This window comes from Vulpes lagopus, chromosome 1, assembly GCF_018345385.1.
Source record: "Vulpes lagopus strain Blue_001 chromosome 1, ASM1834538v1, whole genome shotgun sequence".
NCBI classification, from domain to species: domain Eukaryota; kingdom Metazoa; phylum Chordata; class Mammalia; order Carnivora; family Canidae; genus Vulpes; species Vulpes lagopus.
In genome coordinates, this window is record NC_054824.1 from 38152504 (window position 1) to 38177459 (window position 24956).

At 35.5% G+C, this 24956-nt stretch overlaps 1 long non-coding RNA gene and 1 pseudogene across 1 annotated transcript in view; both read left to right on the forward strand.

The window, feature by feature from the left end:
- The window catches only part of LOC121494839, a 57471-nt gene extending 57039 nt beyond the window's left edge, over positions 1 to 432 (forward strand). The window contains exon 5 of the long non-coding RNA XR_005988881.1: positions 317 to 432. This is a non-coding gene — a long non-coding RNA (uncharacterized LOC121494839). The remainder of the gene's footprint in view (positions 1 to 316) is intronic.
- Positions 433 to 15371: 14939 nt separating this feature from the next.
- On the forward strand, positions 15372 to 23718 carry LOC121486588 (annotated as a pseudogene).
- Positions 23719 to 24956: the final 1238 nt, after the last annotated feature.

A 24956-nucleotide genomic window follows, 5' to 3' on the forward strand; every position in this document is an offset into this window, starting at 1 on the left:
AGTAAATCTTAATAAGCTGGGCAGCCCCAGTGGCTCAGCGGTTTAGCATCGCCTTCAGTATGGGGTGTGATCCTGGAGAAGTCCCAAGTCAGGGTCCCTGCGTGGAGCCTGCTTCTCCCTCTGCCTGTGTCTCTGCCTCTCTCTCTCTGTCATGAATAAATAAATAGAATCTTAAAAAATCTTAATAAGCTGATTTTCCTTCTCTATAAAATAGATGGCTATATTATCTGCATACTGGTATTCATTTATAAGCTCTGCATTCTGGCCTTGCATGTATGGCATTACAATTTTTTGCTGTTTTTCTAACATTCTTTAGGTTTCCTTCCTCAGCCAGATTTGCTACGACTCTTCACATCAAATGAAGCAAAGGATTGCTGTAGAGAGCTGAACTCAGGGAACAATGCATTAAAAAGTTCTTTGTTGCAAGAAAAATGCAAGACAAACAATAAAGTTCATAAAAACATATACATTTATAATTGTGTCTTCATTACTAACCGTCCTGAGCAGTTGAATTGCCAGTTAGTATGAGGTTTTCAAAACAGGCCTAAATAACATTCCACCATAAAAATAACATTCATATGTAACCACTGACAAATTGCCACTTGGCTAAGTTATCTTGTTTCTAATTTTACAGGTGTTAGATCTGGCTTGCTTCAGTCAGCTTCTTTGCCAGTCTCATCACCTGTGATTTCCAGTTAAAACTTTATCACACTTAGATGATTGGAAAACAGTATAGACATGTGAGGAAATGATTCAACTTCTGTGACACGAGCATTCCTTAATAATTACTAGAAAAATCTCCTGAGGGAACATACTCACAAACATCCAATAAAATATTTCAAGCCATGGGAATTTAATGTATCCATCTTGGATTTAATTTGACATAATTGACATTCTTATGGTATGTTAAAAGACAAAGATAATGTGGTATTCTTAGGGGTCATGAAATACATTGCTTTTTATAGATGATTTGAGTCTTGTGCTAAAGAAGTTTTGTTTTAATTAAATCAACAATTCCTTCAAGATTAAGAAAGACAATAAAAAGCATATGAGTTTATGCCTTTTTATGAGCCAGCAATGTTCCTAGAAGTTGGTGATAATATATAGTTCCGATATTTTTATGGTAATTGCTTTCAGATTTTAAGGAAGAAAGTTCAAACATTTTCTAGAGAATTGTTCACTACTGGTCTTAGTTCTCTAGGGCACAAAGAAATGATATTTATTTTTAATCTTTGTGCCAAAGGCAAAACAAACAAACAAAACCCTGTGATTAGGGGTATGCTAAAGAGAGTTGCAATTCAGACATTTTTATGGCACTAATTTTCTTAGATTTTTAGGTCCTACTTTTGCACCAGGACTATTATAATACCCACATCTTCTTTCTGATACACAAAACTATTCCTCCCTCTAGTACACTGTGTTAAGTGACAAATAAGTCTGAAATTCTTTTCTTTCTTGAGGTCAGCAAGATAATTCTCATCAGTTTCCTTGTGTCTCTGGGTGAACTTACTTGCTTTTAAGATTTAGTGCATCAGGGATCCCTAGGTGGCTCAGTGGTTTAGTGCCTACCTTCAGCCCAGAGTGTGATTCTGGGGTCCCGGGATCAAGTCCAATGTCGGGCTCCTTGCATGGAACCTGCTTCTCCCTCTGCCTGTGTCTCTGCCCCCCGCCCTCTCTGTGTGTGTGTGTCTCTCATGAATAAATAAATAAAATCTTTTTAAAAAAAGATTTAGTACATCAGTCAATGTCTAGTCTGCTGCCAAGTGGCTATACTTCTAAAATAATCATCATGAAATTGCATATATCATTCTTTGGCTTAATACATACACATCCTCTTCATTTAAGGCTAAGCCTAATACTGTAAATTTGGAGCCATAAATCTTCTCTTATGCTGCATAATTTTAGAGTCATGCTACTGTCTAAAATCAGGCCATAATTTTCAGTGCAGCCATAATTTTTCATTTGTATAGAAAGTTTAATAATAGAGTGATGCAAAAATTATATTAAAGATCTTAGACTTGGGGTGCCTAGGTGGCTCAGTTGGTTAAGTGTCCATCTCTTGATTATGGCTCAGGTCATGATCTCAAGGTTGAGAGATGGAGCCCCAGCATTTGGCTCTGCACTCAGCATGGAGTCTGCTTGAGATTCTCTCTCTCCCCACTCTCCTTCTGTTCCTCCCCCTACTCACATGCTCTCTCTTTCTCTAAATAAATAAATAAAATCTTAAAATAAAAATCTTAGACTCACACACAAAAAATAAACTGTTGCAGTTTATTGGTTAAATGGAATTAGTTAATTAGCTAACTGAAAAATAGATTTACCAATATTTTCTTTGTGGCATTTTCCTTTTATATTGAGAAATTTCTCTTTTTTTTCTTTTCTTTTCTTTTTTTATATTGAGAAATTTCTGGGGCATCTAGGTGGCTCAGTCAGTTAAGCATCTGATTCAAGTCATGACCTCATGGTTCTGTGATTGAGCCCCATATTGGGCTCCCTGCTCAGCAGGGAGTCTGCTAATCTCCCTCTCCCTTTGCCCCTTCTCGGGGTAAGCTTTTTCTCTCCCTCAAATAAATAAATCTTTTTTAAAAAGACATTTCTTTGCCACACTCAAATCAAATAAGTATCTTTTAATAATTAATTGTGCTTTTCTAGTATATTTGAAATATAATGTAATCATAACATGTACACATCCTTGCATGGCATAGGGGCCCTGTCCTTTTTTTTCTTTCTCAAAACTCAGTATTCAGTATTAATGCCTTAGTTCAGGAGTCTGTAGATGTTTTCTGTAAAAGGTCAAATAGTAAATATTGTCAGCTTTGTTGGAACCACTCAAGTCTGCTATTACACCACAAAAACAATCACAGTCAATATATAAAGGAATGGGTGTGGTTGCACTCCAACAAATATTTACAAAAGTAGGTGCTAGCCCATGGGTCCTAGTAGTTGACCTGGTAGTTTTGGTATCTTATATGTGCTCAGAAACATATAAACCTCTGAGACAAGATTCCAGGCTGCCTTGTTTATGGTTATATCTGCCTTTTTAGGATAGGTTTGAGCATATAGTATCTCCCAGTACAACTCGATTAAACTTGTACTTTAAATTGTTAAAAAAAAACAATTTATGTTCTGTTTTCAATCAAATATATTTTATATGTGTAATAAAAATAGACATATATAGCAGGAGTGACATCAGCAAAAATGGTGGAGGAGGGAACTCAAAGAGCATGTCTCACTACAGAAACATAGAAAACTTGGCAAAAACTGTCAGAATCAACTTTGTCAGAACTCTGGAAAATAGTCAAAAGTTTATAGCAATCAACTGACCTTTTAATCAATAGAAAGGCAACTGAACACTGGCAGGAGAACTTTCCAGTAATTTAAATCACCCATGATTTCACTACCCCAACTTGGCAGCAGTCTTGAAGATAAAAGTCCACATTCCTGGTGTGGGCTTGTAGGGCTGGAAGGAACAGAGCAAACTTTGTTTGCAAAGAATTGTGGCTGCCTCTTTTGACCTATGATGGAGCTCCCTAAAGCCTAATGCAAAGAGCTTGCTTTTATTTTTCTAACTCAGAACTCTTTCAGAAAAGAGAAGCAATGACATGGATGCAGAAGGCAGTGGTTGAAATATTCAAAGGAAAATGAACAACTTGCTGCCACATAGGCAGATAATATCAGTTGTGACATACAACAGACACATCAAAAACATGAGGTGAAAGGTTGGAAAGGATATGTTTTTGAGGAATAAGGGATTTGAAAAGTTTTCATGTATACCAGGGAATCTACAAGGCCATACTCATGACCAGTGTTAGAGGCATGCTCCGAAAAAAACTTGAGAAGATCCTAAGCTCTTATTTGTCACAGGCATTTAAGACCATGAAAATCAAAAAATAAGGCCAAGCTAGAATTGCTAAGAACTTGAACATTGAAGACATGTCCCAACAAATACACAGAGACCTGCTACAAAGACTGGGGATTTTTTTCTGGGTCCCAGAATCTAGAGAGTGGTCACAAAGTCTCCCCAATGTGGTTTATAAAAGTCACTAAACAAACAAGTAAAAACCACAACAAGCAGCAACAACAAGCTTTGAGGAAGGTGGAGAATTTGAATTCTAGAGTTACTTTATTATGATATTTAAAATATCAAGTTGTCAACAAAAATTATGAGGAATGCAAAGAGTGTATGATCTCTTTATACACACACACACACACACACACACACAAAGATATGAATAGAAACTGGTCCTTAGGGAAGCCCCTTGGATTAATGAAAAAAAGATTTTATTTTATTCTTTAAAGATTTTATTTATTCATGAGAGACACAGAGAGAGAGAGAGGCAGAGACACAGGCAGAAGGAGAAGCAGGCTCCTCACTGGGAGCTTAATGCGGAACTTGATCCCAGGATTCCAGGATCACGACAGGAGTCCAGGGCAGATGCTTAATCACTGAGCAACCCAGATATCCTGAGAAAAAGATTTTAAATCAACTTTCTTAAATGTGCTCAAAGATCTAAATGTAACAATGAACAGCAACAACAACAACAAAAAACCCTAAAGGATACCAGGAGAGGAATGTATCATCAAATGGAGAATATCAATAGAGAAATTATAAAAAGAAACCAAAAATAAATTTAGGCACTGAAAAGTATAATAGTTAAAATGAAAAATTCACTGAAAGATATCAACATCATATTTGAGCAGGAAGAAGAAAGAATCAGTGGACTTGAAAATAGGACAATTGAAATGATCCAGTCTGAGGAACAGAAAGAAAAAAGAATAATGAAAACTCCATCAAAAAATACAAGAGGGAAAACTTCCTAAATCACTCTGTGAGATCAGCATTACAAGTCAAAGCCAGATAAAGACATTATAAGAAGAGGAAACTATAGATCAGTATCTCTAATAAATATAGATGCAAAAATTCTCAGTTGAATTCTAGTAACCCAAATTCAGCAACCTACTAAAAAGATTATATATGATGGCCTTGTAAGATTTATCCCAGGAATGCAAGGTATGGACACCAATCAATATGATAGACCACATAAATAGAATGAAGGAAAAAAATCCCACATGATCACACCAATTATTATAGAAAAGCACTTGACAAAATCCAATAATCTTTCGTGGGTAAAACACTCCACAAACTAGGAACAAAAAGAAACTGATGAAAAATTAAAGACATTTTCTATAAGATAGGGAACAAGACACAAATGTCTATTCAACATTTTACTGTAAGTTTTAGCCAAAACAATTAGGCAATAAAAAGAAGTAAAAGCTATCCAGGTTGGAATAGAAGTAAAACTCTTTTCAGAGGTGACATAGTCTTACACAGACCTTGCAATGCTAAAGAATTAACAACAACACTATTAGGGCTTATAAATTTCCCAAAGTTGCAGGATACAGTATCACCACACAAAAATCAGTTATATTTTAACACTAAAAATGAACAACCCAAAAAGGAAATTAAGAAAAAAATACCTCTTACAAAAGCATCAGAATAAACTTAGCCAAAGAAGTACAAAGTTTATACAGTGAAAACTATTAAAACAATGCTGAAAAATGTAAAGAAATAGCCAAAAGGAGACATCATTTGTTCATAGATTGAAAAATGTAATATTGTTAAAATGGCAATACTCTCCAAGGTGACCTACAAATTCAAGGCATTCCCTATCAAAATCTCAATGGATTTTTTTTTTGCAGAAATGAGAAAAATACTAAAATTAATATGAAATTGCAAATTACCCCTAGTAGTCAAAACAATCTTGAAAATGAAAAAGAAGAAAGTAGAAGATTCACACCTACCAATGTCAAAATTTACTACAAACTACAGTGATCAAAACAGTTTGGTGCTAGCATAAAGATAAACATATGGCTCGATGGAATAGAAATGAGAGTTCAGAAATCAGCCCTTACATTTTTGGACAATTGATTTTTGACAAGAGCCCCAAGATCTTTTGGTGGTGGGGAGAATAGGTTCTTCAACAAATGATTCTGTAGAAACTGGATATACACATGCAAAAGAATAAAGGCATGGGTGCCAGGGTGGCTCAGTCTGTTAAGCATCCAACTCTTGATTTCAGCTCAGGTCATGATCTCGAGGTTATGAGATCGAGCCCTGGGTTGGGCTCTGCACTGAGTGTGGAGTCTGCATAAGATTCTCTCTTGCCCTCTCTCTATCCCTCCCTCACCTCACTCCCTCTTATAAAAAAAGAGGTGAATGCCTAACTCACATAATATAAAAATTAACTCAAAATGGATCAAAAATATAAGATCCAAAACTATAACATTCTTAGAATAAAAAAATAGGAGTAAATCAGGATGATGGATTTGGCAATGAATGGTGAAATATGACACCAAAAGCATGAGTAATAATAACAACAACAAAATGGATACATTGGACTTCACCAAAATTAAAATTTTTTGTGCATCAAAGGACACTATCAAGAGAATGATAAGACAACTCACAGTATAGGAGAAAATACTTGCAAATAATATATCTGATAAAGGTCTAGTGTCTGGTACGTGTAAAGAACTCTTACGACTTAACAACAAAAGGAAAACAACACAATTTTTTTTTTTACAACACAATTTTAAAATAGGACAAGGCATTAGGGAAATACAAATAAAAACTACAATACGATACCACCTTACACCAGTCAGAAAGGCTAAAGTTAACAAGACAGGAAACAACAAATGTGGGTAAAGTTGTAGAGAAATGGGAACTCTCTTATACTATTGGTGGAAATGCAAGCTGGTACAGCCACTCTGGAAAACGGTATGGAGGTTCCTCAAAAAGTTAAAAAATAGAGCTACCCTATAACCCAGCAACTGCACTACTGGGTATTTGCCCAAAAAATACAAACGTAGTGATCTGAAGGGGGAACTGCACCCCAATATTCATAGCAGTAATGTCCACAATAGCCAATTTATGGAAAGAGACTAGATGTCCATTGACAGATGAATGGATAAAAAAAGATGGTATATATATATGTATATATACCTACAATGGAGTATTGTATATACATATACACAATTGTGTATATATATATATATATACACACACACACAAATTGAGTTAATTTGTATATATACGCTATTATATACACACACACACACAATGGAGTATTACTCAGCCATCAAAAAATGAAATCCTACCATTTGCAACAATGTGGATAGAACTAGAGGGTATTATGCTAAGTGAACTAAGTCAATCAGAGAAAGATAATTATCATATGATTTCAATCATAGGTAGAAATCAAGAAACAAAATAGAGGATCATAGAGGAAAGAAGGAAAAATGAAATAAGATGAAATCAGAGAGGAAGGCAAACCATAAGAGACTCCCAACTATAGGAAACAAACTAAGGGTTGCTGAAGAGGCAAAGGGGTGGGCAGGGTGGAGTCACTGGGTAATGGGCATTAAGGAGGGAACGTGATGTAATTTATATGCAACTGATGAATAACTGAACTCTACCTTAATTAATTGAATTTAAATAAAATTTTAAAAAAATATTTAAAAAGTGGACCAAGGACTTAAATAGACATTCCTCCAAAGATGATATACAAATGGCCAATAAGTACAGGAAAAGATGATCAGCATCATTTGTCATTAGGAAAATGCAAACCCAAACCATAATGGGAGAATATTTTATGTCTACTAAGATAGCTATAATTTATAAATGGAAAATAAGAAGCATTGATGCAAATGTGGACAAATTGGAACCCTAATACAGTGCTGGTAGGAACTATAAAGTGGTACAGCTGCTATGGAAAATGGTTTGGCAGTTCCTTAATAACTTAAACATAGAATTGTCATATAACCTGGCAATTCCCAAAAGAACTATAATTTGTGAACATGTGGTCAAGCAAGCACTTGTACAACAATGTTCATAGTAACACTATTCACAATAATCAAAGTAACACTATTCACAATAACCAAAAAATGGGAAAAACCCCCAAATCTCCATCAACTAATGAAATGATGAAAAATATCTTATATCTATACAGTGGAATATTATTCAGTCATAAGAAAAATGAAATTCTGATACATTCTACAACCTAGATAAAGCTTGAAAACATGCTGAGTGAAAGAAACCAGATACAAAAGACTAAGATTGTGTACATGTGATTTCACTTAGATCAGATATCCAGAAGTGGCAAATTCAATTCACAGAGACAGAAAGCAGATTAATAGTAGCCAGGGGCTGAGACAAAGGGAAAAAGGGAATAAATGTGTACCAGATTTCCTTTTGGGGTGATAAAAATGTCTGGAACTATATAGTGGTAATGGTTGCACAACACTTTTAATGTACTAAATGCCACTGATTTGTACTCTTAAAACAGTTAAACTGGTAAATTTTATGCTGTGTGCATTAACCACCAAAAGTATGAGTTAAAAAGAAAAAAGACATGTTAGTATTGTCTTAAGCATGAATGTCAGTGTCGAAAAGTCAGAAAGTCTATGTTAATAGACTTAGCTCAACACTAAGCTCAACACTAAGGAACATTCATAAATATACAAGTGAACCTAGAATTAAAAGGCCTAGCAATGCCAGTCCACATGAACTGAAATGTTTCCATGCAGGGCTGTGTGTGTGTGTGTGTGTGTGTGTGTGTGTGTGTGTGTGTATGTGTGCATATATGTATGTCTCTGTGTGTAATTTCTTGAGATGGAAAGGGACAATGATGATGACTGATCTTGAGCACAAGGATCATAGACAGACTTGAAGAGATTTCAGGAGAAAACCACTGATATTATTAAAAGACAAGAAAACGGAATTTTTGAGGAGAGATGAAAAGAATTAAGGATCAACTTGACAATGGAGAATAAACTAAAGATTGGTTTAATAGCTAGATCCAAGTACTGTATTAAACATAACTACTTGGGGGAATAAAATAATGCTGTGTTTTTTAAAGGCTAGAGAAAATGATGTATTGTTATGATTATCTTGTTTTCATTCTTAGAGATATTTTAGTTAGCTACTTCAAAAATATGGAAGGCCAGTTGGGGCAGGTGTGGTGGTTTTGCCATAGTAAGCTCTCTAAGAATGGGAGATATCAAAAGATATGTGCCATCTTTACCTCATAAAGTTACAGTGATTTTGATTGTTTAATGGTCAAAGAGAGAGGAAATTATTCTCTTTTTCCTAAATATTTACAAATACCTTTGGCATTTATCTTCCAGTAGGTCAGAAAACTTTGACAACTAAGAGGTAAATACCCAAAGGTGGACAGATAGGATTGAGGCCATGTTTGTAAAAAAAAGTTTTGGGCAGCCCTGGTGGCACAGAGGTTTAGCGCCGCCTGCAGCCCTGGTTGTGATCCTGGACACCTGGGATCGAGTCCCACGTCGGGCTCTCTGCATGGAGCCTGCTTCTCCCTCTGCCTGTGTCTCTGCCTGTCTCTGTGTGTCTCTATGAGTAAATAAATAAAATCTTAAAAAGTAAATAAATAAATAAATAAATAAATAAAGAAGTTTCTCTAGAGTCAGATAATAAATATGAAAACTAGATTTTTAAAAATGTGGTTTTCTTTGGAAATTTTTAAATAGACTCCACTCTAATCTATAAAAAATCTATGTCATTACCATTTTGCTTGAGAGGAATGAAATGATTAGATGACCACTCAAATTTCATTTAAGTGAAGTAGAATCATATTTTTCTGATCATAACTCTATAAATTCATAAATTATTAAAAGCAATTGCACTGAGACATAATTTAATCACTTAACAGTCTTATTTAATTGTATCCATTTTTGTAGACAGGTAGTATCACTGGCATAGTTCCCAAGAATGTCAGTATATGATTATAGATGACAAACACGTTTTATCACTTCATATAGCAACATAAAATCTGGCATTTTCCTGGGAAACTATAGAAATATTATCAATAGTGCAAAATTTCTGCTATATGCAGTGTATAAAACATATAAAACACCAGACTGAAGAAAGTCCCCAAAGAACATTCCTGCTGAGCAGAATAAATTGTTCTCCCATAACATTGTCAACACTTGGATTAAATATAAAAGTAAATAAATTAAACATAATAAAAATTCAAAAGTAACATTTAGTTAAAACTAGAATAAAAATTTTCTTTTTTGACACCATATATTAGATATTCTGAGAAACCCTTCAGCTACCAAACATGTAAAATTCTGGATTAAAAAAAATCTTTCTAAATGCTCAACTGAGCTACTAAGAAAATAAGGGAAAAGACAAAAGTCAACAACTGTGGTAAAGCAGAAGTCTAGTGAAGTAAGCAATCACTGAAGCCGTGGCTGCTCTGAGCATCTTTTAATATTCAATAACTTAGGAATGAACCTCAGATATGGTGCTGGTGGTAAGAGGGAGCTGAATTCAGGAGAAAATGCTCAGTTCCCATACATAAAAAATTTGGATTAGACATCTTATTACAAAGCCAGATACCCTGAAGGACAATACTCGTGCTTAAAGGGTGAACTACATAAAAAAACTTGCCTCCCACAGATCTGGCTCTAGGAAGAGAGGGGGGAAATTCCTCATGTGGGTTTGAAGCCAGAATTTTCACTATATAGTTCTTCCAAAAAAATAAGAATTTGGTTCAAAGTGATCCTGAATTGGAGGATCCTTTTCCATGTCTAACAAAAAGAAACAGACCAAAAACTGAAAGTAAAGCAAAAGTAAACTGACTTTTTCCAGGAAAGAGCATTAAATGCAGACCTCCAAGTATAAAAAAGTATATAAAAAAAAGTATCAACAAATATGAACCCATGATTAGGAAAAAATTCACAAATAAATAAAGAAAAAATGCCAATACATGATAAAGAGGAAATAATGAGCCTGTAAGATATTCAATAATCAGAATGTCAGATGCAAAATATAAAGTGAGCTTAATATGTTCAAGGAAGCTAAAGAGAAAAGATATTATCAAAAATGACTTCTGGTAATAGTGGATTATCTTGATTTGAGCCAATACTATTATAAATCACAATTATAAGTACAAAATACTACTTAGAAAGGCATTTATGACTGAAAAGTTATGGGGATGTTGAAAAAGAGGGATCTACAGAGTGGATAATAATATCTAATAATAATCTATAAAAAAACCATATTCAAATCTTGGAACCCTGAATTATGCATGTGTGAGAGAAACTACAAGAGCTAAAAGATGAAGAGAACTGAACTGCAAATTGAACTGCTGCCAAGTACAAGTTTTAGGTCCAGCCAAATGAGCTCCCACCTAAAACAAAAATGAATGGTAGTCAGAACCAATATTGAGTTCAATCTCTACAATGGGTTGTCCACAAAATATAAATTTAAAAATTACTAGATATGTAAACATACAGAGAAATGTGCTTATAATTAAGGGAGAGATGGGTCAATAGAAACAGACTCTAATATGATGCAGATGTGAAAATTAGTAGATGTGCACTTCAATGAAGTTATAATAAACATTCAAGAACTGAAAGAAAAAAATAGTCATAATGCATGAACAGACAATTTCCACAGAGACTTGGAAACTAACCAACAAAGGAGAAACAACCAAACGGAAACTCATTAACTGAAAAGTTCAATATCCGAAAAAAAATTTTTTTTTCACCCGTGGGCTTTTTTTTTTTTTAATTTTTATTTATTTATGATAGTCACAGAGAGAGACGCAGAGACACAGGCAGAGGGAGAAGCAGGCTCCATGCACCAGGAGCCCGACGTGGGATTCGATCCCAGGTCTCCAGGATCGCGCCCTGGGCCAAAAGCAGGCGCCAAACCGCTGCGCCACTCAGGGATCCCTCACTGGTGGGCTTAACAACAAACTGGAAAAGGCAGCAGTAGGGTCAGTAAACTTGAAGTTAGAGCAATAATGATAATCTTAAAAATAGAAAATTATGGGGGGAAAATGATCCATAGAACAGTATCATGGTCTTTTAATGTAGGTACAGGTAGGGTCCCCAAAAACAGGGAGATAAAAGAGGGAAAAAAATTTTTGAAAAAATAATGAGTAAAATGTTCTGTATTTTCCAAAAATATAAATTTTCAGATTTAAAAGTTCAGTGAATTCTAAGCAAAGAAAATGACACCTACACATATCATTGCAACATTACTGAAAATCAAAGATTAAAAAAAAATCTTAAAAGCAATCAGATACTAACTCTTCATTAAATATGTCATTTGCAAATATCTTCTCCCATTCAGTAGATTGTCTTTAGGTTTTATTAATTGTTTCCTTTGCTGTGCAGAAGCTTTTCATTTTGATGTAGTCTCAATAGTTTATTTTTGCTTTTGTTTTCCTTTGTCTCAAGGAGACATACCTAGAAAAATGTTGCTATGGCTGATGTCAGAGAAATTACTACCTGTGCTCTCGTCTAGGATTTTTAAGGTTTCAGGTCTCATATTTAGGTCTTTAATCCATTTTGAATATATTTTTGTGTCTGGTGTATGAAAGTGGTCCAATTTCATTCTTCTGCATGTAGCTGTCTAGTTTTCTCCATTTGTTGAATGCCTTCTTCCCATTGCATATTCTTGCCTTCTTTGTCAAATATTAATTGATCATATAATTGTGGGTTTGCTTCTGGGTTTTCTAGTCTGTTCTAATGATCTATGTGTCTATTTTTGTGCCAGTACCATACTGTTCGGTTATTACAGCTTTGTAGTTTACCTTGAAGCCTGAAATTGTGATATCCCTCCAATTTTGCTTTTCTTTTTCAAGATTTCTTTGGTTATTCTGAGTTTTTGTGGTACCATAAAAATTTTAGGATTGTTTCTTCTGGTTCTGTGAAAAATGCTACTGGCATTTTGAAAAATGCTACTGAAAAATGCTACTGGCATTTTGGCAATTTATACTGCATTAAGTCTGTATATTGCTCTGGATAATATAAACATTTTAGCAATATTTGTTCTTTCAATCCATGAGCATGGAATGTCTTTCCATTTCTGTGTGTCTTCTTCAATTTCTTTCATCAATGTTTTATAGTTTCCAGAATATAGGTCTTTCACCTCTTTGGTTAAGTTTATTCCTAGATGTCTTATTATTTTTAGTATAATTGTAAGTGGAATTATTTTCTTAATTTCTCTTTTTGCTGCTTCATTATTAATATATATAAATACAATCGATATCTGTACATTGATTTTGTATTCTGTGACTTTAGTGAATTCATTTATCAGTTCTAGTAGTTTTTTGGTGGAGTCTTTAAGGTGTCTTTATATATAGTATCATTTCATCTGCAAACAGTGAAAGTTTTACTGCTTCCCCACTATTTGGATGCCTTTTATTTCTCTTTGTTGTCCAATTGCTGTGGCTAGGACTTCTAGTACTAAGTAGAATAAAATTGGTGAGAGTGGACATCCTTGTATTTTTTGCTGTGCGTTTTTTATATATGACCTTTATTATGTTGAGGTATGTTCCCTCTAAACCTACTTTGTTGAGAGTTTCAATCATGAAGGATGCTGTACTTTATCAGATGCTATTTCTATTGAAATGATCATAAGGGTTAGTATCAAAATCTATCAACAGCTTATACAATACAACACCCTGAAATCAAATAATCTGATTAAAAATGAGCAGAAGACATGAACAGGCATTGTTCCAAAGAAAACATACAGATGGCCAACAGACACATGGAAAGATGCTCAACATCTCTAATGATCAAAGGAAGTATACATCATAACTATAACAGATATTAACTAACACCAGTCAGAATGGCTAAAATCAAAAACACATGAAACTAGCATTGGTGAGAATATGGAAAAAAAGGAACCCTCTTGTACTATTGGTAGGAAAGCAAACTGGTACATCCACTGGAAAAACAATATAGAGACTCCTCAAAATGTTAAAAATATGACTACCCTATAATCCAGTAATCATATTACTGGGTATCTACCCCAAAAATACAGAAGCACTAATTCCAAAGGATACACTCACTGTATGTTTCTGGCAGCATTATTTATAACAAATTATGGAAGCAGCCCAAGTGTCCAAGTTTAGGTGAATGGATAAAGAAGATGTGGTATATATACACAATGGAATATTAGCCATTAAAGAGAATGAAATCATGCCATTTGTAATGACATGGATGGAGCCAGGGATTATAATGCTAAGCAAAATAAGTCAGCCAGAGAAAGAGAATTTCATTCGTGTGGAATTTAGGAAACAAAACAAATGAGCAAAGAAAAAAAATAAAAGAGAGAGACAAACCAAGAAACAGACTCAACTACACAGAAGAAACTGATGGTTACCAGAAGTGAGGTGGGTGGGGGGATGGGTGAAATAGAGGATGGGGATTAAGGAGCACACTTGCTGTGATGAGCACTGGGTGATGTATGGAATTGTTTAATCACTATATTATATACTAATATAGTATATTATATATTATATTATATACTATATTATATACTAATATAATATCATATGTTAACTATACTGGAATTAAAATTAAAACTTAATAAAAAATAAAACAAAAACATAGACTCAAAAACATGTATGCACCTTTATGTTCATTGCAGCACTATTTTAATATCCAAGATATGGAAGCAACCTAAATGCCCATTGAAGGGTGTGAATAGATAAAGCAGTTGTGGTATGTATATGCAATGGAATACTTTTTGGCCATAAAAAAGCAATTTTGTCATATACCACAACATGGATAAGTCTTGAGGGTATTGTATTAAGTGAAATAAGTAAAAAAAAAAAAAAAAAAACCAAAACAAATATTGTATGACAAAATGAAAAAAACCCAAATATTGTATGAATTTATTTATATGCAGAATTTGAAAACAAACAAAAATGAGCTTTAGATACAGAGAACAGACTTACCAGATTGGTGGTTGCCAGGTGCGGAGGAGGGATGAAATGTGTGGAGGGGATCAAAAGTTACAAACTTCTAAAAAAGGAAAAAGAAAACAGTTACAAACTTCTGATTATAAAAGAAGCCATAAGGATGTAGTGTTCAGTATGGTGACTATAGTTAATAATACTGCATTACATATTTGAAAGTTGCTAAGAGAGTAGATCTTAAAAGTCCTCACACCAAAAAAATTATTAACTATGTATGGCAATGAATGTTAACTAGATTTGTTATGGCAATCATTTTGCAAAATATACAAACATTAAATCATATTGTATACCAGAGACTAACAATGTTGTGCTAATTATATTTCAATTAAAAAACCAAGAGACCAGAAATAATAACATACAGTGAAGCAGTGGTTCAAACGACAACTAATCTCTCAAAAATAATGCAATCTGGAAGAAAATGAGACTTCTTTAATGTCTGGAAGAAAAAATGGTCAACATATATTTCTATATCCAGCAAAAATATCTTTTAAAAGTGAAGTAAAAATAAATATATTTTTCAGATAAAAGAGCTTTTATTAGTAGGTTTTGATATTACACTTAGTCGCTATGGCTTCTTATGCTCCTCTTGACTGTGACTGTTTCTCAGAATCAGAATTAGATCTGCAAACACTATTTCCAAATAAGGCCACATTCTTAGGGGTTCTGTATGAATATGAATTTTGGAAGGACACTCATTACCCCATCATCATTGTGAGATTTTCTTTGAGTATTTCCTAACATTATGATATTACATGATACCTCAGGATCATGTTGCATATTCCATATTCCCCAGTCCAAGAATCAGTTATTTCTCCATGGAGTCTTCTAAACTTTCATTGGAGAATGTACTAGAAATCAAGATATGGATGCTAGGTGTCATTGTTGTTTCTGGGGTGATGTTATTTCTAGCTGGCAGGAAAGGAAATATGTGTGGGTATATTAACCAGTGTGTGTACATCTATTAATATTTCTATACATAACAATTTACAAGTATATTAAGCTTAAAATGAATTAATACTGCTTCCAATTCTGATTCATTACCAAATGGATCATTCTAGTCTTCTTCTCTTGTTTCTATGTAACATCCCGTTCTAACAGTGATTCCAACCTTCCACCATTCATTTACTTAATTATTTAATTCCAGAGTACATCTATAGAATATCAGAATTGTTAACCCATACCCTCATGGAAAACAACTTTAGCAACTCAAGTAAAACACCTTCCTCTCCCTCCCTTCTCTTTCCTAAAAGTTGTTTCATATATTTGTAATACAATGAGATTGTTTTGTCACTTTTGAATTCCATTTTAGGTTCTCTGGACTCAAAAATGTTTTTTTAATTTGCATAAATTTTGTATTTTGACAAATGCATAGTGTCATACATACGCTATTAGAGTTTCCTACAGAATAGTTTTGCTACCCTAAAAAAATTCCCTGTGCTTTATCTGTTTAAGCCTCTGCCTTCCTCTGAACTCCTGGTAACCACTGATCTTCTGCCCTCATAACTTTGCCTTTTTAAGAATGTCATATAGTTAGAACCATATAGTGTATAGCCTTTTCAGACTGGCTTCTTTTTAGCAATATGCATTCAATATTAATCCATGTCTTTTTTTGTGACTTGACTTTTTAGTAATTTAAAAAACTCTCTGAATAATATTCCATTTTATGGATATACCAGTTTATTTATCTATTCACCTATTGAAGGACATCTTGGTTGCTTCCAGGTTTTTGGTAATTATTAATAAAGCTGTTATAGATACTTGCATCCAGGTTTTGGTTGGACATAAGTTTAAAATAGTTTGAGATGACGTATCAGATAAAGGGCTAGTTTCCAAGATCTATAAAGAACTTAAACTCAACACCAAAGAAACAAACAATCCAATCATGAAATCGGCAAAAGACATGAACAGAAATCTCACAGAGGAAGACACAGCCATGGCCAACACGCACATGAGAAAATGCTCTGCATCACTTGCCATCAGGGAAATACAAATCAAAACCACAATGAGATACCACCTCACACCAGTGAGAATGGGGAAAATTAACAAGGCAGGAAACCACAAATGTTGGAGAGGATGCAGAGAAAAAGGAACCCTCTTACACTGTTGGTGGGAATGTGAAATGGTGCAGCCACTCTGGAAAACTGTGTGGAGATTCCTCAAAGAGTTAAAAATAGACCTGCCCTATGACCCAGCAATTGCACTGTTGGGGATTTACCCCAAAGATGCAGATGCAATGAAACGCCGGGACACCTGCACCCCGATGTTTCTAGCAGCAATGGCCACAATAGCCAAACTGTGGAAGGAGCCTCGGTGTCCATTGAAAGATGAATGGATAAAGAAGATGTGGTTTATGTATACAATGGAATATTACTCAGCCATTAGAAATGACAAATACCCACCATTTGCTTCAACGTGGATGGAACTGGAGGGTATTATGCTGAGTGAAATGAGTCAATCGGAGAAGGACAAACATTATATGGTCTCATTCATTTGGGGAATATAAATAATAGTGAAAGGGAATATAAGGGAAGGGAGAAGAAATGGGTAGGAAATATCAGAAAGGGAGACAGAACATAAAGACTCCTAACTCTGGGAAACGAACTAGGGGTGGTGGAAGGGGAGGAGGGCTGGCGGTGGGGGTGACTGGGTGGCGGGCACTGACGGGGGCACTTGACTGGATGAGCACTGGGTATTATTCTGTATGTTGGCAAATTGAACACCAATAAAAAATAAATTTATTATTAAAAAAATAAAATAAAATAGTTTGAGATGAATGAAAATGAAACCACAATATATCAAAACTTAAGAGATGCAGGAAAAAAAGTGTTCAGAGGTAATTTTTGGCTATAAATCCCCATATTAAAAGGAAGATAAAACTCAAATTAATAGAACTCTGTCTTCAAAGAACCTAGAAAAAGAAGAGCAAATTAAACCCAGGCAAACAGAAGAAAGGAAGTAATAAAGATTAAAGTGGATATAAATGAGACAGAGAATAAAAAATATCTATGAAAATTGGTATTTTAAAAATATAGGGAAAAAATTTCTCCTTTAGTTAGGATAACAAAGAAAAAAATAGAAATTAAATTACTAAAAATCAGAAATAGGGGACTTTACTACCAATCTTCCAAACATAAAAGTATGACAAGGGAATATTTTTCTATGAAAAACCCTATGCCAGAAAATTAGATATCCTAGATGAAATGGACAAATCCCTAGGAAGACACAAACTATCACTGACTGAAAAAAAAAATAGAAAAACTGAATAAATCTATAAAAAGTAAAGAGATTGAATTAATTATCAAAAAACTTCCCACAAAGAAAACTCCAAGCCCAGCTGATTTCATTAGCAGACCTCCAGTCTTGCATGATTTTTGGCTCTTGTTAGATTACACTTCCTCCCATGCCTACTTTAAATACCACCATACTATCTCAGATTTTCATGCTCATCTGCATTGCCAGTGTCTGGAAGCCAGCATTCCCCACTCTACAGCCTTCTGCCTCTCTGAAGTGCCTTTCCAGCTGTCAAAGTTGTATCTGAAAGTATCAATTAATGTTTCTCTCAGGGTTATGATACATTGTGCTATGATACATAAGTTTTAACAGTCCTAATTCTGTTTTTCCAATAAACTCTGTGAGTTTTAGTATGTAATTTTGGAAAGTATGAGTTTCGTTTGGTTTCTCTAGGACTATATGAATGCCTATGTCTATTTCCTAGAATTTTTGTGAAAGTTAAGTAAATTAATAAATGTTCAGTGCCTAGAATACCCCTGCACATAATAAGCTTTATTTAAGTACTTACTTGCTATTAAGGATGACTTTATTTCTAATGTGATTGTTTGGAGTTTCCTACATTCCACAATTGAGTGTGTGTTACCCCAAAATTACAGAAACATGCCATTTTAGAAGCAATTGCCTTCATGAAACTGATGAGTGTTCAAAAATTTAAGTTTAATTTAATCACAAATAAGCTACACATAAGCCAAGATAGAGATTGGAGACTAATTAATAAAAGAGACCTATATGAAAATAGTAGGTTGCAAAATGTGAAGTTGATCATTATCCTAAACCCAACTCTGACATCTAGGCCTGAAATTGGCAAGTTGAGGACAGCATAAATTTTAGACACCATCACAAAAAGAAGATGTTTTCATCATAAGAGAAGGTAGTTTTAAAAATATAAAAATCAGCAAAACAATTGATGTCCTGTTAACAAACATGTCAGGGCTAATCTGGTGGTTATGAAGAAACTTTCCATAACCTTTGGAAAACTTAATAAAATTTTCAGGAGTAAAAAGAATGTGATTTCTAGGTATCTTCATAGACTTTTATTTGACATTATAAATTATAAAGAGATATCAAAGGATTTGAAATCTGCCACACTGAAGAGCAAAGCAAGCCTAGTTACAGTTATTGAAGTTCAACTGTATTGGTCTCAAAGGAAAGATTTTCAACTCCAAAGTGTTCTGTGATCATCAAAAATTCTTGAAGCAAACATTTACAAGTCTTTTATGTTAAGCTCTTGAAACACATGTACACGTGCACATTCAGAGCATACAATTAAAGGTATAGATAATTGTGCCACTTTCAAATTCAAGTTAGGGCAAGATAGGGAGAAAGATATCAGATTTGCCCTAGTTTACACTCTTACCAAAAATGCAGGCAGTGAAAATCAAATGCTGGATTTAGATTATCCACAAATAGCTTACATAATCATGTTGAAAACTATGCTAAGAAAGTTTATCTAGCCACAGTGAGAGAAATGTAATGGTTACTAAAGAAATTATGCAACTCATACTTTCAAAGATAAAGGAACTGTGATGGGTTCCAATAGTTCTTAATTCAAGGACCTAGAGCCAAAAAATTCAAGATCTTTCTTGTTTATAATCCCAGGTGTAAGATGGAGAACTATTAGCCATACTTCATTTATTAGCATAATCCACTTGGTTACACTAGTCTTCTGAGTAATTTTGTTTGTGCCTCTCTCTCACCATCTTTTCCCATTCTGCACTACCTAACCTTGAAGAAACTGGTTGTCTTGTTAGGAGAAAAATTCTGAAACCAGTCTTGCTTTTTCAGTCTACCTGCAAAAGGAAGGTTTGGCTTCGTCCATTTAGTTCAATTTCTGAGAAATTATCTGAAGATGACCAACTATCATTTTGAAATCATGTGATAAAAAGCAAAGATAACAAGGAGAAGAAGACAGAACCAGAGAAATAAGAAATAGAGTTATAAAGATCAAGGAGTAGACCAGGGCTGGGAAAAGAGAGGTACAGGAAAGGGATTTGGGTGAATTGGAAGAAATACTAGAGCAGTGCAACAAGGTATGAGGGAAGAGGGCAGGAGACGTGGGATTTTAGAAAATGCTGCTTTGACTCTATCTAGATCTTCATGTTTTAGAAAAAGGTGAGTAAAGATTAAGTAAACGTCAATTAAAGAAATTTTTACTGGCTGTTCTTGATCTTTCTTTGATTTAAACATTGCTCTGAGATTGAACCATATGGATCTTCAGCTTCTTAAGCCGGTTATGAAGACAGATAACAAAGACCTACCTGAATGTTAGCATCGTGAAAGCAATTTAGGCCCATATCCAGATGTCTCTTCAATGTCTCTCCATTTCCATAGCCTCAGTCTTCATTTACATCTTGCTTCACTTCAAACATCGCAAAATCCTCCTTTCCTCTATATTCTTATCAATCCATCCTCTTTCTTGTTCCAAAATATAATCTTACCAGAGACTGCAGTGAAATGTCCAGCTTTTTTTTACTTAGCATCTCAACAGACCTAAAGATTTACTTAGCATCTCAACAGACCTAAAGACCTAACAACACTCTTTCTAGCAGGTCACCTGAGCTATCTTTGTGTCTTCCTTAATATCTCTATTGGGAGAAACTGTGGACTATAATTTGGCTGAGTAGCAGGCAGCAGGGTTTGTAGCCATTCAGGCATGGGATTACCAGTCTTTTCCCAAAGATGCCCTTTAAGTTCAAAGGGATATCTGGAATTCTGACCAAATAGGCAAAATAAAAAGTTGATAGCGTATTAGAAAGGAAATCTGTTAGAGTTAACCTACTTGTTAGAGTTAACAACAAACAAACAAACAAAACAAACCTATTCCTATAGAAACTTTGCTTTGAGAACTTCATTAAGGAATACAAAGTTGCTTCTACCAGAACACATATTGGGAAGGACTACTCAGAGTAAAGGAGACATCCTATTCAGGTCTCGTACTGGAGGAAAGCTTTCTGAGGGATGGTGAAGGCTGTCATTGAAGAGGTTTCTTTGTTCTATATCTCTCTTGACAGAACCTTACATCTCACAGATTGAAGCTGGGAAGTTACCCCTGAGATACAACCAATAGTCTGGGAAATATAAATTCAATTCCTCTGCTCAAGGCAGTTCTCTCTCCTGTTCCCTCTTCTCTCGCCACATAAAAACAGATATGCTCAACTTCATTTCTCACTGTTTTAGAGATGATATAAAGAATTTCAAACTACTAGAAAGTAGATATTTTTCCTAGAATATTTTTGTTTGAATGTGATTTTTTAAAGATTTAAAGATTTTATTTATTTATTCATGATAGAGAGAGAGAGAGAGAGAGAGGCAGAGACACAGGCAGAGGGAGAAGCAGGCTCCATGCCTGGAGCTGGACACCAGACTCAATCCTGGGACTCCAGGATCATGCCCTGAACCAAAGGCAGGCGCCAAACTGCTGAGCCACCCAGGGATCCCCGCTGAGCCACCCAGGGATCCCCTGAATGTGATTTTGGCTGATCTCTTTCAGTTTAAAGTAAAAAGGTCAAGAAAATAAAATGGGGGCTAAAACCCTGAAAGACTATCAGTTAATCAAGCACTCATTTGGTCATTCAACAAGTATTAATTGAGAACCTATTAGATGTTAGGCCATTAGGCATTTGTTGGGTGCTACAGATAGAGCTACAAGAGGATATCGTGCACTCAAATAGGATACATACTAGTTAAGGATTCACAGTAAACAAATAGGTGAATATCATATGTACCATTTACTAAAAGCCTTAAGAACAGGCTGAATGAGCATAAGGGTGTCTAACTAAGCCATGACAGGGGAACACAACGGTGTTCAGGGATGGACTAACTTTCAAGAGCAAAATACGACTCAGGAATGTATCAGCGTTGGGGAAGCATGATAATTTATCTGTTGTTACTGCATAGTTGGATCTTAGCATAGTTTATTATTGCAGTATGTTTTATATATTTTTATATTTATTATATTTTATATTATTTTTCCATCTCTTTCTTTATCTGCACACACATTTTTTCATATAAAAGATTTAATTCAATCATTTATCATTCCTTACTGAGTACTTCTTATGTGCTAGGCATTATCCTAACATTCTTGTGATTCTGTAGTAAAAAAGACCATTGAGATTTTCATGGGACATAGTCTATAGGGGCTCAAAACTCAGATTATGCAAATAAGCGAAGCCAGCAAAATATACTGTAATAGAAAATGGCAAAGACTTATTAAACCTGACAAAACCTTCTCTGTCTATTGGAATTAAAATTCAGATTATGAAGCAACCCTGAGTTACTCACAGGATGCCAATTAGAGACTTCTGCTAGATCAAGAGAAGTAGTTGCTTCACACTAAAATACAAAGGGGAATGATCTGGCCCCCTAACCCTCCTACCTGACTCTCTGGTGGCCAACAGGTTGGCTTCCTATGTATCCTGCCGCGCCGCACTTTCCTACCTCTTTCTCGAAAGTAGGGTTAGCCTTTCCCGGAAACAAGGCACAAAGCGCCTGGAAAGCTGCAGCTGCTGAGTTGTAGACAGGTACTGGATCCCAGATATTAAGGCTAAGGCACACCACAGGTATAACACCAAAGAAAAATGTTGCAGCCTTAAGACGTGAAACTGGATTTTATTAAAAAGCAGATGGAAGAGTTCAACATAGGAAAGAGACATTTATGAAAGAGACATTCCCATCCCAACATGATGGGAAAAGATCCAGAAACTTTTACGCAAGAGGATATTGACAAAGCTATTGCTTGCCTTTTTCCAAGTGGTTTGTTTGAGAAGCAAGCCAGGCCAATAATGAAGCATCCTGAACAGATTTATCCAAAACAAAGAGCGATCCAGTGGGGAGAAGATGGCCATCCATTTCATTTTCTTTTATACTGGCAAACAGGCGTATTATTATTTATTAATGCATGAAGCATATGGAAAACTACTAGAAGTAGAAAAACGTCAGAATCAGTTGCAAGCCAAAGGTCTATTTTCAGAAAAAAACTAAAACCAAAGACCCGATTGGCAGCAGATGGCTGATTTAGGAAGAGCTAGAAGAAATGTTAGCGGAAAAACTGTCAGATCAAGATTATGCACAGTTCATTCGGCTGCTAGAAGGGTTATTGACACTGCACTGTGGTTCCGAAGAAGAATTTGTGCAGAGATTTCGTAGGAGTGTAACTATCAATCAAAAAAAAACAAAAACAAAAACAAAAACAAAAACAACTGATTGAACCTGTGCAGTATGATGAGCAAGGAATGGCCTTCAGCACCAGCGAAAGTAAAAGAAAGAGTGTAAAAACAGAAGCAATCATTTATGGGCATGGAAGTGAAAGAATAAAAGTAAATGGAATTGACTATCTTCTTTACTTCCCAGTGACACAAGACAGAGAACAGTTGATATTCCCCTTCCACTTCCTCGACCGGCTTGGAAAACACGACACAACCTGTAGTGTCTCTGGGGCGAGCAGTCGTTGCAGGCTGGAACCATACACTTGGCAGTGGTGAGAGCCTTGTGCAATTTCGTCACAGAGGAAGAGGTCGAGGGGATGAGAGTAGCTGGACTGCTGACTGCCGATCCACACATCAAAGAATGGAAGAAGCCAGGCCAAGAGGGAGCCTGAAGAAAGTTTACTTGGAAGAAGCGCTGAGTGTTCTTTCATAGGCAAGGAAAGGAAAAGCAGTGTATATGTGCCTGGCATGCAGAAGGTATACAATAAATATTTGCTGGGCAGTGTGACAGCAGCACCATCAGGCAAAACAAAAACAAAGACAAAACAAAAACAACAACAAAAAACAAAGGGGGATAATCTGTAATACAGTTTCTGGAGGACACCTGAGTCATACAGCAAATCATTGGAGTAGAGGGAAGAAAGATAGATTTTGTGACCCAAACAGATTATGAGCCAGGACTACTATGCCTGGCTGTGAGTCTTAGTTGTCAACCATAAAGAAAGCATCACTGTACCACCTCTTTTCCTATTTCTCACACCTTTCCACTTATTTGCTAATATTATATTCCTAGAGAGCTGAATCAACTTCACTTTGTCTCTAAGTTTCCAATGAAAGAAATTGTAAGAAAAACATAAAGACCCATTGGGATTATGATACTGATGAGCTGCAGGAAGAAATCATAAGTAATGGAAAATATTTTCCAGGTAGAAGTATGACAACTAGCCACTTTGTATTTTGAGGGTAATGGTGAAAGGGAGTTCTGCCTATGAACAGAAGAGGAATACCTCCCAAAATGTGAGGGAAGGAATAGTATATGAATCTAAAAGGGTACAAATTCGCTTTAGAACAATAGCAAGAGAAGCAGTCTTACAGTGAGGCAGCTACAGGGCAAAGCCCATGCTCTAGCCCAGAGCAATGGATCAGACAGTGGGACACAGAAGAGCTGACAGTTACCTGAAAAAGCTTGACATCCAATGCAACCAGGGATCAGCAGTGTGACATGGAGAGAGGGAACCACAGGGGAGAGGCAGAGCTCTGCACTTTGGGCATAAGATGGCTCCACTGTGCTGCTTATATTGGCCACTGTGAGTCAGAAATGGACTGAAAAGAGCTGAAAGAAGGCAGGGAGCAGAGACGGAGATCTTTCCTAGATTTTGATTTTAGTAGCAGAGGTTAGCAGGGTCAACAAGGTAGGGTGCCACCCCTTGTGAGCTACTATGGGATAATATAAGTGAGGGAGGGATGGCATGACACTAATTTGTGCTGTTGGTGTGGCATGACTGCCACCCTTTGCTTAGGGGTAGTAATTTGGAAAATATGGCTTACATATAGTGTCCTCTATAAGATATATATAGCCTGCACTAGGTGAGGTTGGTGTCAGAGCTTCCTACCCATCATCTGGCTCCACTCCTGGGCTGGCTCCCCCGAGCTCCTT